This window comes from Agelaius tricolor, unplaced genomic scaffold, assembly GCF_023055355.1.
Source record: "Agelaius tricolor isolate 1412-34295 unplaced genomic scaffold, bAgeTri1.0.p SCAF_2, whole genome shotgun sequence".
NCBI classification, from domain to species: domain Eukaryota; kingdom Metazoa; phylum Chordata; class Aves; order Passeriformes; family Icteridae; genus Agelaius; species Agelaius tricolor.
The window spans coordinates 68,729,301-68,742,677 of NW_027269262.1; positions in this window are offsets into that span (position 1 = coordinate 68,729,301).

The following is a 13,377-nucleotide window of genomic DNA, read 5'->3' on the forward strand; positions in this document are numbered from 1 at the left end:
TCCTGTTATTTTGGACTCAGCTGAAAGAGGAAGGTCAGTACTACTGTAATGCCTGGGTGTCATAAAAAATATTATTTCCAGCCCCTCTACACTCCACAACATTTTATCCTTCAAAATGGACAGCTTTCCCCTTCCATGCTTTTAAAGCTGTGTGACCATAGTGGGGGCAGCCCCTGATGTTCAAGCCTGCAGTATAAATAGCACCACAAGGGAGCCCAGGACGGAGAGATCACAGAGTTGGTGTCAGCACTCAGGGACCCAGCAAGGCACTGAATCAGAGATTCAAACCAGGAAACTGAGAGAGATGGCTCTGTGGATAAACTCCTCAGTCCTCAGGGACCTCAGCTGAATTAAAAGTTTTTGGCACCTCCATAGACTGATTCCTCTTTAAGGGGTGACTGATGCCCTTCTGCCACACCGTCACACAGTGAAGTCTGGCTGCTCCTGTTTCTGTATATCCTGCTGGCTTATGGAGGCAACCTGCAGGTTCTGATTTGGCCTGAGAATCAGCACATCTGAGAGCACGAAAGTGTTTGCAGTGCAGGAACTAATGGCTGAGGACATGGCATGCAGAGAAGCTGTGGAATATTTAAAAGACCAGGATTTTGAAGTAAATATTGGAGCTCTGGAAGATGTACAAGACATGTATTATCTGATGGTTGCCTCATTCTTCTGCATCTGCTTCTGGTCTGTGTCAGAGAGAGGATGGACGGTCTTGTCTCGGTCACTTTTATGAGTTTTTATCAAGTGCTGCGTTCTGGTAGTGAAAAAGGTATAGAGTTGTCACCGTATGGCTACAAGGAAATAAATCTACAGTAGGCATTCAGAGGATTTATTCAAAAGCAAAATTTTAAGTATTTTATCAAAAAGTAAGTATTTTATGAAAATACTATCAGTATTAACATACTAAAACATTAACATACTACCAGTATTAACACAAGCAAACATTTCCCTTTTCATAAAATACTTCCACAACCTACAATGTTTGTATAAAACCTGCAGTAATTGCAGAAGGAATTTCAAGACTGAAAATATAAATTCCATGTAATTAGAGCATCTGGTGCTGTGGATTTTGCTGAAACATCATTTGATTCACTTTGCCTGATACATTCAAATTATCCTTTCAACATGATTATCAGTCGGATTCAGATACTGAATCTGGGAATCAGTACAAGACCAATCTTTTCTCCCAGTTGATGCTGTGCTAATGCAATTCTCAAAATATGGTGGCTAGTTTCACAAGCAGCTCAGCATGAATACATGCAGGCCTGGCAGCTGTGCCAGGGAAATTTTGACAGAAGGTGGCCCAGAGACTGCTGTGAAACTTTTACTGCATATTTGTTACTCCATTTTATGGCTGTACCTGTTGGTCCAGCATCAGCTGACATTGCATGTAGAAATGAGGACAGACACAGTTTGCAAGTCAACAACAACAAGCAGAAAAACAAACCCTGGAAAAATGCTCACTTTTGCCAATGCATCTCTTTTAGTCCAACTGTTGGGGCAGGAGGGAGAGGGGAAGGCATGTTGACACCACCTGGTCTATGTACACTTAGCCAACAGTATCCTTGTCCAAATTGTTTTCCCATTTGTCTCAATTAAAATGTGTCTCTGCTCACTTGAGTCACAACTAACCCATAATAAATTGCCTGATAACATTAAGTGCACACTGAGGTGGAACAGTGAATCATTCTAAACAGTTTACTGCACTATATATAAATTATTCTTAATTATTTTTCTCTAACTCAGTTCACTTCCCCAGTGGGCCTTTTCTGTTTTGATAAACAACTCAAAAAAAAAAAAAAAAAGGCACTTTCACAGTCTATTACCTCCTGTACTCAGGATTCATAAAAAATCACAGCTAAGTTGGATTCTTTACTCTGTGTCCACCTCTGATGGAGCACAGAGCACTTACTGCTGTACAAGTATTTCCAAGGCTGCATTTTTTGAGGACAGAAACCATCATTGGTAATTGCTTTATTACTATCCAGAGGCTGGCTTTTAAAGTTTATAACTGGCTACTGGCATGATCAGCTCCAAATGTGTTTGGGAGATTTACACTTGACATGGTTAAATGCTGTAGGAACTGTGGTCAGCTAGAATTTATTGTCCTACACCTGCTGTGCCACCCAGCTGTGCTTTTGTGCTGATGTAGTGAACCCGTGGAAAAGTGTTTGGTTTGTGGGAGAAACCTGCACCTGGAAAAGCCTCTTGTAACTAAAGATTGTGAGGGAACCAAACATATCTTCTGTGAGATAAATCTCATTACCCAAGGCAGGCATCCTTCTTTCTAAGTCATTTTTTGTTGCCTGCCAATGGAGAATGCTGAACTACTGCTGGAAGCCTGGGTGGGTTTTCCAGACATGTCCAAGTGGTTTAGGATTACGATGAGGTGGAGATCATAACTGTGTCTGACAAATGCTGTTTGATTTAAGGGCTTTTAATCTTCATGAGAGTCTAAATCGTGTATTAAATGTGAGGGGTTTTGCATACTTCTTTTCTTTTAGTCTTCATCTTGGACTGGTATGGGCTCAAGGTAAGTGATAAGAAATCTTAATTTACTTGTTCTGAAAAAACAGCTGCCACAAAAAGTATGAAAAATGGATTTAAGCAATAAGCTGGCTCACATAGGAAATTTTGTTTATCTCTTGCCTGTCAACAAGGTCACTGGATACTGTGGTTTGTTGAGACAGATCTGGGATCACATGGCAAAGGAGGCTGGAAGAACTTTAAGAGGGCTGCTCTTTTTTCCACTAATTTCTATCAGCTGGGGTGGAGATAAAGTGTATAAGACCCTTATGAAGGAGCAGGAAATTTGCCAGGATAAATATAGAAAAATCACCCAAAACAAAAATTAAAAATGGATGAGGAAGACTGCTTTTATGGATTTTTTTATCCCTTAATTATTTGCATTCCCTTCAACTTCTCCTCTTAAGGGACTATCAGCTAAGCCATAATTACCACTGAAAGGTGATCTGAAGAAAGAGGAGGTGCAGTTCAGTAGGAAAAAACACAAAGTGGTACACTTTGGCAGGAGCAAGCAAGTACCCAGCTCTGTAGAAACTGCTCATCTGACCCCAAGCCATGCAACCATCAGTACAAAGGTTGATGAGAAGCTGATGTGAAATCCAACTTTCATCCAAAGTGTATCAGTAGAAGCTGGGCATTCTTCTAGCTTACATGATGTCTTTCCATCCCTTTAACACAACTATAATGCTATTTGATAATGCATCATTTCAGAGAAGAAAATGTATATGGTCAAAGTCTGCTTTGTGCATATATTTCATACACGTACTTTGGATTAAAATTGTTGGCCCTATTTTAAAAAAACACCATGGAAAGTCTTCTTGATTATGGACAAAATTTAGATTATAATTCCAAATTCTTAAAAAAAATTAAAAAAAAAAATTATGCTGGAATCTCATTCCTTAAGGTTCAGATTCTCTGAGCAGACTGTGTTGTATGCATTAACACCAATTGCTTATACAAGAGATCCAATGTTTGAAACAAATGAAAAACATAACTGCCTAAAAGATCAAAGCAGAGATCTGGTATTTTTGGTGGTTATAAGTTTTAGATCTCACAGATCCCATAGTTTTACTTCAAGGACAGAACTTCCTAGTTCCTATGTAAAGCCAATTTTCTGTCATCTCTTTGTGTCTCTAGAGAGCCTCAAGAGAAGAGAATAAATACTAATTCTACCATGACCCTAAACAGAGTTTTTTCATAAAGATTATGGTTGCTTGTCTATTATTCTAGGGGAAAAATTAATGAATGATCAGACAGAATTTCATTACATTCATTTAAATTTGTAGTAGAAAGATTCGTCATAATTCAGCATAATACCAGCTTTTTATGCTCAGAAGAAAAGCAACACAAGGATATTAATTCACTCATTAAGATACTATATTTTTCATATTGTTTAATGCAAATTCTTCCTAGCTGTGAAAATTACTCATCTCACCTTGATCACCAACAGGCAGTTTGGCATATCTGTAATGAAATTTTCAGTGGGTTTATCATGATAATCTGGGAGTTGGGAAGGAGGTTGGCTCACTTGGTATTGCAAAGCAATTGACAGCTAAGCACTTTTTTCCTTGATGAATTAATAATTTAAAAAAAATCTTAGAAAAAAGTAATAGAAAAGCAGTGTCAGGGACAGCAACTCTTAGCTCATGCATAATCAGGATGAGTCCAGACCAAGCACCGTCCAGTAGCTCTCCAAGTATGGAGGGGGAACATCAGATCAGTTTGAGTCTTCTGGGTCCAGATCCCTAATTGATGTACAGCTTGGTAACTTCTTCCTAACCAGCAATGAAAAGCTGAGTGATACCCAGCAGCATGTAACATCTGGTGTTTGACTGACACCAGGTGTGCTCAGCTGGGCTGTTGATCCCTGTATCCATGGCAGAAGGGGTGAGCTCCCCATGTGGAAGATGGGAGCTGTGATCCCAGCAGTGTCTTTGCTGCAGCATGGTAAAAAGCCTCAGGGAAGGTTTCTGTCAGTCTGAGGTGGTTGGTTATGGTGGCTGGTTGTTGGAGTACAACACGGGGCAGACTGAAAGCTGTTTGTTCAAATATAAGAATACAGTCTGCTGTTGTACATCCTCAGCTCCATGTTGTGTGATTTATTGTGTAAAAGGCAGTGGAAAATTGGTTTATACCCTGATTTCTTGCACCCACCACTTCCATCAGTAGATGGGAGCATTGCTGGAAGGACACAGAACTACTGCTATAGCTGATTAAAGTGATCTCTAGGAATGTTTCATGTAGAAACAAATACAACCAGGATGACTGAAACAACTTCCATTTCTTTTTTTTTCAATCATAGTAAAGTACTTTTGTTGGGAAGAAAAAAAACCCCAGCAGTTGCATATTATCATTTCAAAATGTTGAAAAATTTTTAGTAATTCAGAAAAAAATCATGTTCCACAGTTGAAAATGTAAATCTGTTTGTTCATAACATCTGAGCTTCATAAAAGTTTTGAAAAGGGCTGCTTTTATTTCACTTCAGTGAATCTTTCTGGGCATGTTTGCTCTTTAATGCAAACAGTGAATCACAAAATCATTTACCCATTTAGATTTAGAAGTAGAACAAACAGTAGAATTGGAAATGCAGTAAAGTAGAGCCATTGAGTGGTTGTTAGATGTAGGGTGAGTCCACGGCAAATGATGCAGGAATGCCTTCTCTTGAGCCTGTACCAAATTCAAATCTAGCCAGCTGATTTTCATTCTGGTATGAGAAAGAGGCTTGTGCCTCTCCTGTTCCTCTGTTCAACCTCAGTAATTCTCAAAGGCTTTAATGAACATCTGACACATTTGACAGACAGGTTATCAATCTCGAGTAAATTAAGCCTGGCAAATATTACAAGTATGTACATGAAGGACAGAAGGTTACAGATGTGTCTGGAATGGAGTAAGTTGAGAACAAGGGCATCAGGAAAAAAATACAGGGAAGAACTATTACACACACCATAAAATAGAGGAGAAACTTGGATCAGAATTCATGCCTCATTAGATACCAGAGAATTTAACCAAAAGATGCATTTCTGCAAAGAGCTAGCTACTTTTTTCTGTTGCTCTGACAATTGCTCCCTTGATTTTGTAAGTGTAGGTTTGATAAATTTGATGAGACGTGCAATCTTAAGGGCAAGGCAGTGACTTATCTGTGTGAAACAGCTAATTAAAACCACCACAATGGTATCAGAGGATCAGAGGGAAAAATTACCGAAGTTATTAATTAGAGATGAGCAAATAGGTCTGAATCAAAACCTACTCAAGCAGTAACTCTGTGGGATAAAGCCAAAAAAATGCTGATTCCTTCCAGGAGATTTGATTTTGTTCACTTTTAATCTTTTATTGCTTAGAATGCAGCATTGCAAAAAATGGCAAGTTTGGTCCTTTTGGACTTCATTCACTTCTGCTGTAATTATATTGGGAATGAGCAGTGAACATGTAGCTAACATGAAAATAGCTTTACTTCATTGTATTACACCATGGTTATAATAATGTCCTTTATGCAAAGAAAATATCTTCATTAGGAGAATGCAAGACCAAAGGTTTTGGATGTATTGGATATATTTCTATAGATTATTATGGAATTAATAATTAAGAGTTGATGCATTAATTTACCAGACTGTAAAAACATGTTTTTGTTAATGGATAGCACAGTTTGAATGACAACTTCCTAGCACACACAGCTCTTTCCCTCTGCTCCCCCCTTCTCTCATCCTTCTTTCTCCATAATCCCCTTTATGACTGAGTGTGGTACAACACACAATTCCATGATGTTTTCCCCCTTGCCCTTATCTCCATAGGCCTGTCACATTTTGTGAACACTTTTCATCATCGCGTTAGCAGGGAGGATCAGAGGCTGCGCTGTCAGAGACAGGCTCACAGCTGCAGAGCTGCCCCTCTCCTGCAGCTGCTTTCAGCTCAGCAGGTTGGAGCAGAAAGGGAGAAGTCTGCCGTGGTTTCCCCCCACACCCACTCCCTCAGCCCCCCAGTGTGACACGGTGGAGCTGTAACAGGCACACGGGGTTCTCACCTATTCGGCTGCAAAGCTGAAGATGGGTGAAAACAGCCGGCAAAAAATCCTGCAGATTGACTTCAGCCTGGTCTCACCCCCTGGGGAGGCTTCACTGACTACAGAGCTCTATCTTTTATTTCCAAAGTGATCAGCTGCACAGTGGGGTGTTGGTGGCTCAGGTGTAGCTAAAACCCATCAACACAGAAGGTAAATACAAAGCAGCAAAACATTTCAAATGGGACAAAAAGTGAAGAAGGGCTGATCCAGAGCTCAGTCACTGGAACGAATGAGCATCAGTGCAATCCCCAGCAGCTATTCTGGTAATTTTACAGTATGGAGATTTAAGAGTTCAGTGGAGCTTCCCCTCATTCGACTCCTGTTATCTTTTGGTTTGATCTTCAAGGTGAACTGCCAGACTCAGCTGTTGTGTGTTAGTAATGAGCTGTTACCCGAAAAATTTCTGTTTGAACCACAGACTAAAATCAACTCTCCATAAATCCAAACAGGATGGTAACAGGGAACATGGACTCTCTCCCTGATACTGCTTTGTACTTGCACACTATGCATATTTGATGAATGAGGTCATGAGAGCATGTAAACAGCACTTCCTAATATTTTCCAGTATCTAGGGAGAATAAATGGCTTTACTGAGAAAAAAAACCAAAAACATCAAGAACAGGTTCAGAAGATATGACACATCACAGAAGGGATGCTTCACACTGCAGATTGATACTTCTTCACATGTGAAGTCTGAAAGGGTTAATACTGTTCCTGAGGACAGCGAGAAAAATGGGAGTGGAATGAAACAAGGAAGAAGGACACAAAAACCAGAGAGTGAGGACACTAGTAGCAGTGAAAATGGATGTCATAGTCTGAAAGAAATGTTAATCCTGTGCCTGGCTGATCACTATCATCTAAATTGCTGGCAGAGCACCAGCACAGGCTTTTGCTGTAGAGACCCGTGTGGAGCGCAGCAGAAGCCCCTGGAGCCGGGCTGGGAAGGATCCTGATCTCCCCATCATGGCACGGAGCCCTGTTCCCTTGTGCTTACACACAACCCAGCACTCCACCTCCCCTGCTTTTCCTCTCCAGGGCCCTGGAGGAAATCTGGAAATGTTTCACAGACGGGAAAGGACTGCAGGAGGAGGTGCTCAGCTCCACACGCTGCCCATGCCTGCCTGCTCCGGGCTGCACACTGGCATCGCGGGACACAGCGAGGGACAGCGCGGGACACGGGGAAGGACAGTGCGGGACACGGGGAAGGATAGTGTGGGACACAGGGAGGGACAGTGCGGGACACAGGGAAGGACAGTGCGGGACACAGGGAAGGACAGTGTGGGACACAGGGAAGGACAGTGCGGGACACAGCCAGGGGCAGTGCAGGACACAGGGAAGGATAGTGCAGGACTCAGGGAAGGACAGTGTGGGACACAGGGAAGGACAGTGTGGGACACAGGGAAGGACAGTGCGGGACACAGCCAGGGGCAGTGCAGGACACAGGGAAGGATAGTGCAGGACTCAGGGAAGGACAGTGTGGGACACAGGGAAGGACAGTGCGGGACATAGCGAGGGACGCAGCGAGGGACAGTGCGGGACACGGGGAAGGATAGTGTGGGACACAGCGAGAGACACAGCGGAGAGTGCGGGACACAGCGAGCGACAGTGTGGGACACAACGAGGGACATAGAGAAGGGGACAGGGCTGGCACAGCGAGGGACAGGGCAGGCACAGCGAGGGACATTGCGGGACATAGAGAAGGGACAGGGCGGGCACAGCGAGGGACACAGCGAGGGACAGCGAGGGACACAGCGAGGGACACAGCGAGGGACAGGGCGGGACACAGCGAGGGACACAGCGAGGGACAGGGCGGGCACAGCGAGGGGCACAGCGAGGGACACAGCGGACACAGCCGCTGCTGCCCCACGGGTGCAGGCCAGAGGAGCCCCCCTCGCCCGGCTCCCCACGGACGCCGTCAGTCCGACAGCAGCTGCTGAGGCTGTCAAGGATCAGCCCGGCTGCTCCGGGGGATCCCCGGTGCCTGCTGCAGAGGGCTTTGAGCCAGCACAAGGAGGAGATGCTAAATAAGGAAAGGGATGCTAAGGAAAGCTGAGAGGACAAGATGTGGGGGATAAGCAGCAGGGAAGGAAATATAGCTGAAGGCTATTTTCTTAAGAGACATAGGAGGGTTAAGAAAGCCACATAACTCAAAAAATAAACTGGGAAAAGAAAGAAACAAAAAAAAACCCTACCAACACCCTTGCCCCACACACATAAAAACAATTCCCCTCCCCCCTGCCCAAAAACCCCAAAAATGAAAAGAAGCAAACAAAACCAAGAAAAGGACCAAAGGCTAACTTGGCTTGAGACTGGGTTTTGACAGCAGCACTGGAAGGAGACCAAGCTGTGGGGGAACTGAAGGAGAGAGCACCTTCTTGCTGATTTGCTGTACAGAACAAAGCCAGCAAGATCTCCTATGGGTCTCCCAGGGGCTGGGGACTTCTTCCTTCCCTCTGCTCACCCCATCCACATTTGCAGCCCCAGCCCCCTCACAGAGGATGATGTAGAAAGATCTGGAAGCCTGATCAGCCTCAAGAAACACAGCCCACTGCCATGGGGGTCAATGCCATATGGAGGTCAATCCTCAGCATTTCATCTGAAATGAAGGGATGGAAGTTCTGCTCCTCAAAACCAGTAGTGAGTCGGTGGTACTAGGTGAGGTTGGGCTGTTCAGCCACAGTAACACTGCACTTCAGCTTGGAAAACTGCTTGGATGACTGATTTGGAGACTCTAAACCTAGAGGTTTTCTGAATTTGCCTAGGAAAGGCCCTGAGCAGCCGGATCCACCTGTGAATGCTTTGTCCAAGAGGTTGGACTAGAAGATCTCCAGAGGTGGTTTCCATGGCTCTAAAGGGAGATGCTGTAAAAGACTCTGGTGTATTCCTGGCACTCAGGAACTGGGAGGCTGTGCCAGGACCTGTGTCTGGCTGCAGAGCAGGTTGGAACAGGGGAAAACCTGACTCCACTACATGTATAGTGGGAAGTCTGACACAGCAGAGCAGCACAAGCAGTGTGGTAAGGTTAAGTTTTTATAAATCTGGATGGATAAACTTCTGGGGTTTTTTCAGTCTCATTATTTTTCATGTAATTGCCAAGGAACAGTTAAGTCACAGCTTGGTGACAAGGCTTGGTCATTTTTTAAAACCACATTCTACCTTAGCTGGTCAGTTAAGTGATATCCCTGTTCACACCATGGAAAATTACATTCAACAAGAAAAACTACCTTTACCTAACACAAACCACATAATGTGGAATATAGTTCATATAAACAGGCAGTCAAGCAATTCAGAAGCTCAGAACTTAAACTAAACAAGGACAAAATACATCTCAGAATAAGCACTGCTAAGAGAAGGTGAGAATTTGTGATTCTTAGCCGCAACAGTCATTGCTTGCACAGCTAACCCTGAGATGAAGCAGCAGCAAGAATGTTGAGGTGGAATGTGAGTTGTATATATTTATACCTTCATTTAACTCCCCAAGAAACAAAGCTCTTTTAGCCAATTTCAAACAGCTCTTGTGAATCTTATCATCACTTTCACACTCACAAAACTGGACAACACAAGGACACAACTCCTCAAATGTTTGGTTTTTTTTTCTTTAGCTTGGATTAAAATAGTATTTTTTTCAAATTGCCACATATTCAGTTTTCAGCCAGCTTGTTAGTTGCCATGGCCATTTGCAATCACAGAAGCTGTTGGTCTTCCTTTGCATTTTGCACCATTGCAAAGGCTATTAAGGAAAAATATATAGTCCTTTAATTCATTGTAATACTTTTTGATGGAATCAGCTCATGAAGGTGTTAGGAAACCTTGAAATGGCTTTGAAACAAGACTCAGCATTGCACTTGAGTTTGAGGTGAGGTGATATAAACACCATTTGTTGAAATGGTGTCCAGGGGAGGCTCTTTGGAGGGAACAGCACCAAAGCACACAGATCCCACCAATGTAAAACAGAGAATGAATTTGAATACAGCAAAAGCTGTATCAAATCAACTAAGGTCCTGAGGCCACAGATATTTAAAACTAAGTTTAAAAATTAGGATGGTTGAATATGTGCATTCACCTGGATCAGTACTTGGCTGCATGTAGCAATGAAGATACAGCAAGTCAGACTCAACATTCTAATGCTTGGAATTTTTATTTCAATGCTATGCACATCCCTTTGTGCGCTGAGGACAAGAATCCTCATTTTTGAACTGCTGTTGAAAAACCAAAGAGGGAGGAAGCTTCCATCCTTACAAATACCTGAAAAGGTACAGCTAGCCTAGCAACAGGCACTTTATGAACTGTTTTAAAGCAAATAAGCTATTTGTCTGGTACATATGCATCAGAAGATGCCTGGAAACATGATGAATTCAGAAAATAAGAATGAGCATTCATAATACACGCTGAACAAAGTATTTCTGCATGTTTCCATGTCTGTGTCAGCACATGCTGGGTGTCATTGGGATTCACTATTATTTGATGTCTTATCATTACAAATAGGTGTCCAAACTGCATAAAAGCAAAATATAACACAGACTATGTCAGATCAAATCGATCTCATTTTGCATCCATTTAGTGCTCACATTTTCCTGGGGCAATTACAGGCCCAAATCCTGTACAAAGGATTTTTAGTTGGAAAAAAATAAAAGCATTGGAAATTATTAACTGAAAATACCCTAGAATAGCAACACTTTAAAACAAAACCTGAGTTTTTAAAAAAAGCTTTTTTTTACTGCCTTGCTGAAAGAAGGGTAGAAAACTAATTCAGTGATTCACCTGATGCTTGAACACTGGGTATGCTCTGTGGATGGACAGCACATAAAAAAGATGACAGTTCATCTCAGCACCTATTCCCAACACAGCAGGTTGTACAGGTACATTTCTTGTTGAGCATTCCAGCTCTGACACCACAGTTTTAAGTCATGATCCTCTATGGGATGGTAATTTTTATGTATACTGAGTAACTGGGGAAATGCATTTTGAATTGCATGTCCTGTCACAGCTTCATTACACAAGAGGGGAACATGCATCCACAGCCCTTTGTGTTGACAAGTGCCCATAGAGCCCAATTCAGCTGGAGATGTTTAGCCTTGATAAAGTAACAAAATAGTGGCTTTGAAGTGTGACTGCTGGATGGTATCTGTTGCTTGGAGAGCTCTAATATAGTTTCTTATTATTTCAATTGGTTTTGTATCATACATGGGGAAATTTTTTCTTTCAAAATGAAGACCTGGCTCTGCTCCAGAGGTTGTGGCTTCTTTCTCTAAGCCTTGTTTTCCTGTTTCACCTGTCTGCAATATCTGTTTGCAATCTGGATATATCAGTCCACAATTTCTGTGGGAAAACCAGTGTCTCAATCTGGTTTTGCATTTCCTTATACCTTAGGAGAAGCAGAAAGTGGCTAACCATGTCAAAACTGTGGCTATTGCTGGGCAAAGGTGGGATACTTCCAGCCTCACTTTACCTGTCCTTTCCACCATTTTTTATAAAGCCTAAAATCAAACAAGTTATGCTGAGAGTGTACAGCCTGTTCTTTTTACAGATTTTAAAGACATTTTTTCTTGGATGGCTCTTCTTTATTATTCTTTTTGGTCATGATCCTGTTTCTACACAGACTGGACCCAAAATGAGGGAGCTTTCCTCATTGACTCAAGAAGACATCAAATCAGAGCCTGACTGTGCAAAACGACAAAAGAAAGACTTTCTATCCTGTTATTCTTAGGCATGAGAACTTTCTAACTGGACTGCTCTTACAACACATCATTCTCATAAATTCTCATATGTTGCTACTGCAGTAATTTGCAGTCACAATTTTTTCCCCACCTTTTGCTCCCTGACAGTCATAAAAAACCTAGAAGACTTTGTCAGATATCTTCTCTAGGAGGTCAAACCCCATCCAGTTTGGGCACTGTAAAACTCCAACTAGGATAATTGGTTTTCATGGAGACAGAAAGAAGGAATTCATGTGTACTGTACTTTTTGTATGGCATCAGTGATTATGCATGGATGCTCTTTTAAAACGAATTGTTTGTGCTGAATTTTTTGCTTTCCACATAGTGAACTCCATCTGAAAGAGGTCAAATAATCTCCTTGACAACGCAGCATTAGTGGCCAGATCATTTTATCACAGCTGAAATTATGTTAAATATTGAAATACATATAGCTAAGGCACATGGAGGCACTGTGGATTTTCTAAGTACCTGCAATACATTGAAACCTGCATCCTTTGCAGTTTATATAGGCTGAAGACAACAGGTTCCAGAAACTTTAATCTTGCTTCACAAGGCATTTTCACAACATCAGAACTGAAAAATCCAGCAGCATTGAGGCAGCTTATTCAAGGTTGAGACAGAAGTGAATGTGAACAGAGATAAAATAGTTTTAGGCACCACATCTCTTATCTTTCAAAAATAAAAATGCAGCAGCTATCTGTCAGAATTCCCCTCTCTGTTCTGATGGTGATGCAGATCAAGGACATCCTATTTGGCCCTGCAGAGCTGGGAAGCTCTCCTCATTCACAGTGAATCAGTCTGTTTGAAAAAGGCATTGTGTCTTTACAGGAGTGCCACTCAGTTTTCTGAGCCCCCAGACAAAAGAAAAAGCCAGTTTTCTTTACATCAAGATTTTATTATGATTGAAGTCATAGCAAGAACTGGAGGCATTCTTCTTTAAACATTGTTTGAACACCAGACAAACAGTAGCTAAAACCTATGGGAGTGACCAAAAGGATTCAAAATAAAGATGAACTCTGTGTGGATGTGTAACTGGGCACAGCGCTGCTGTGGCATGACTGTCCTAAAACTGCT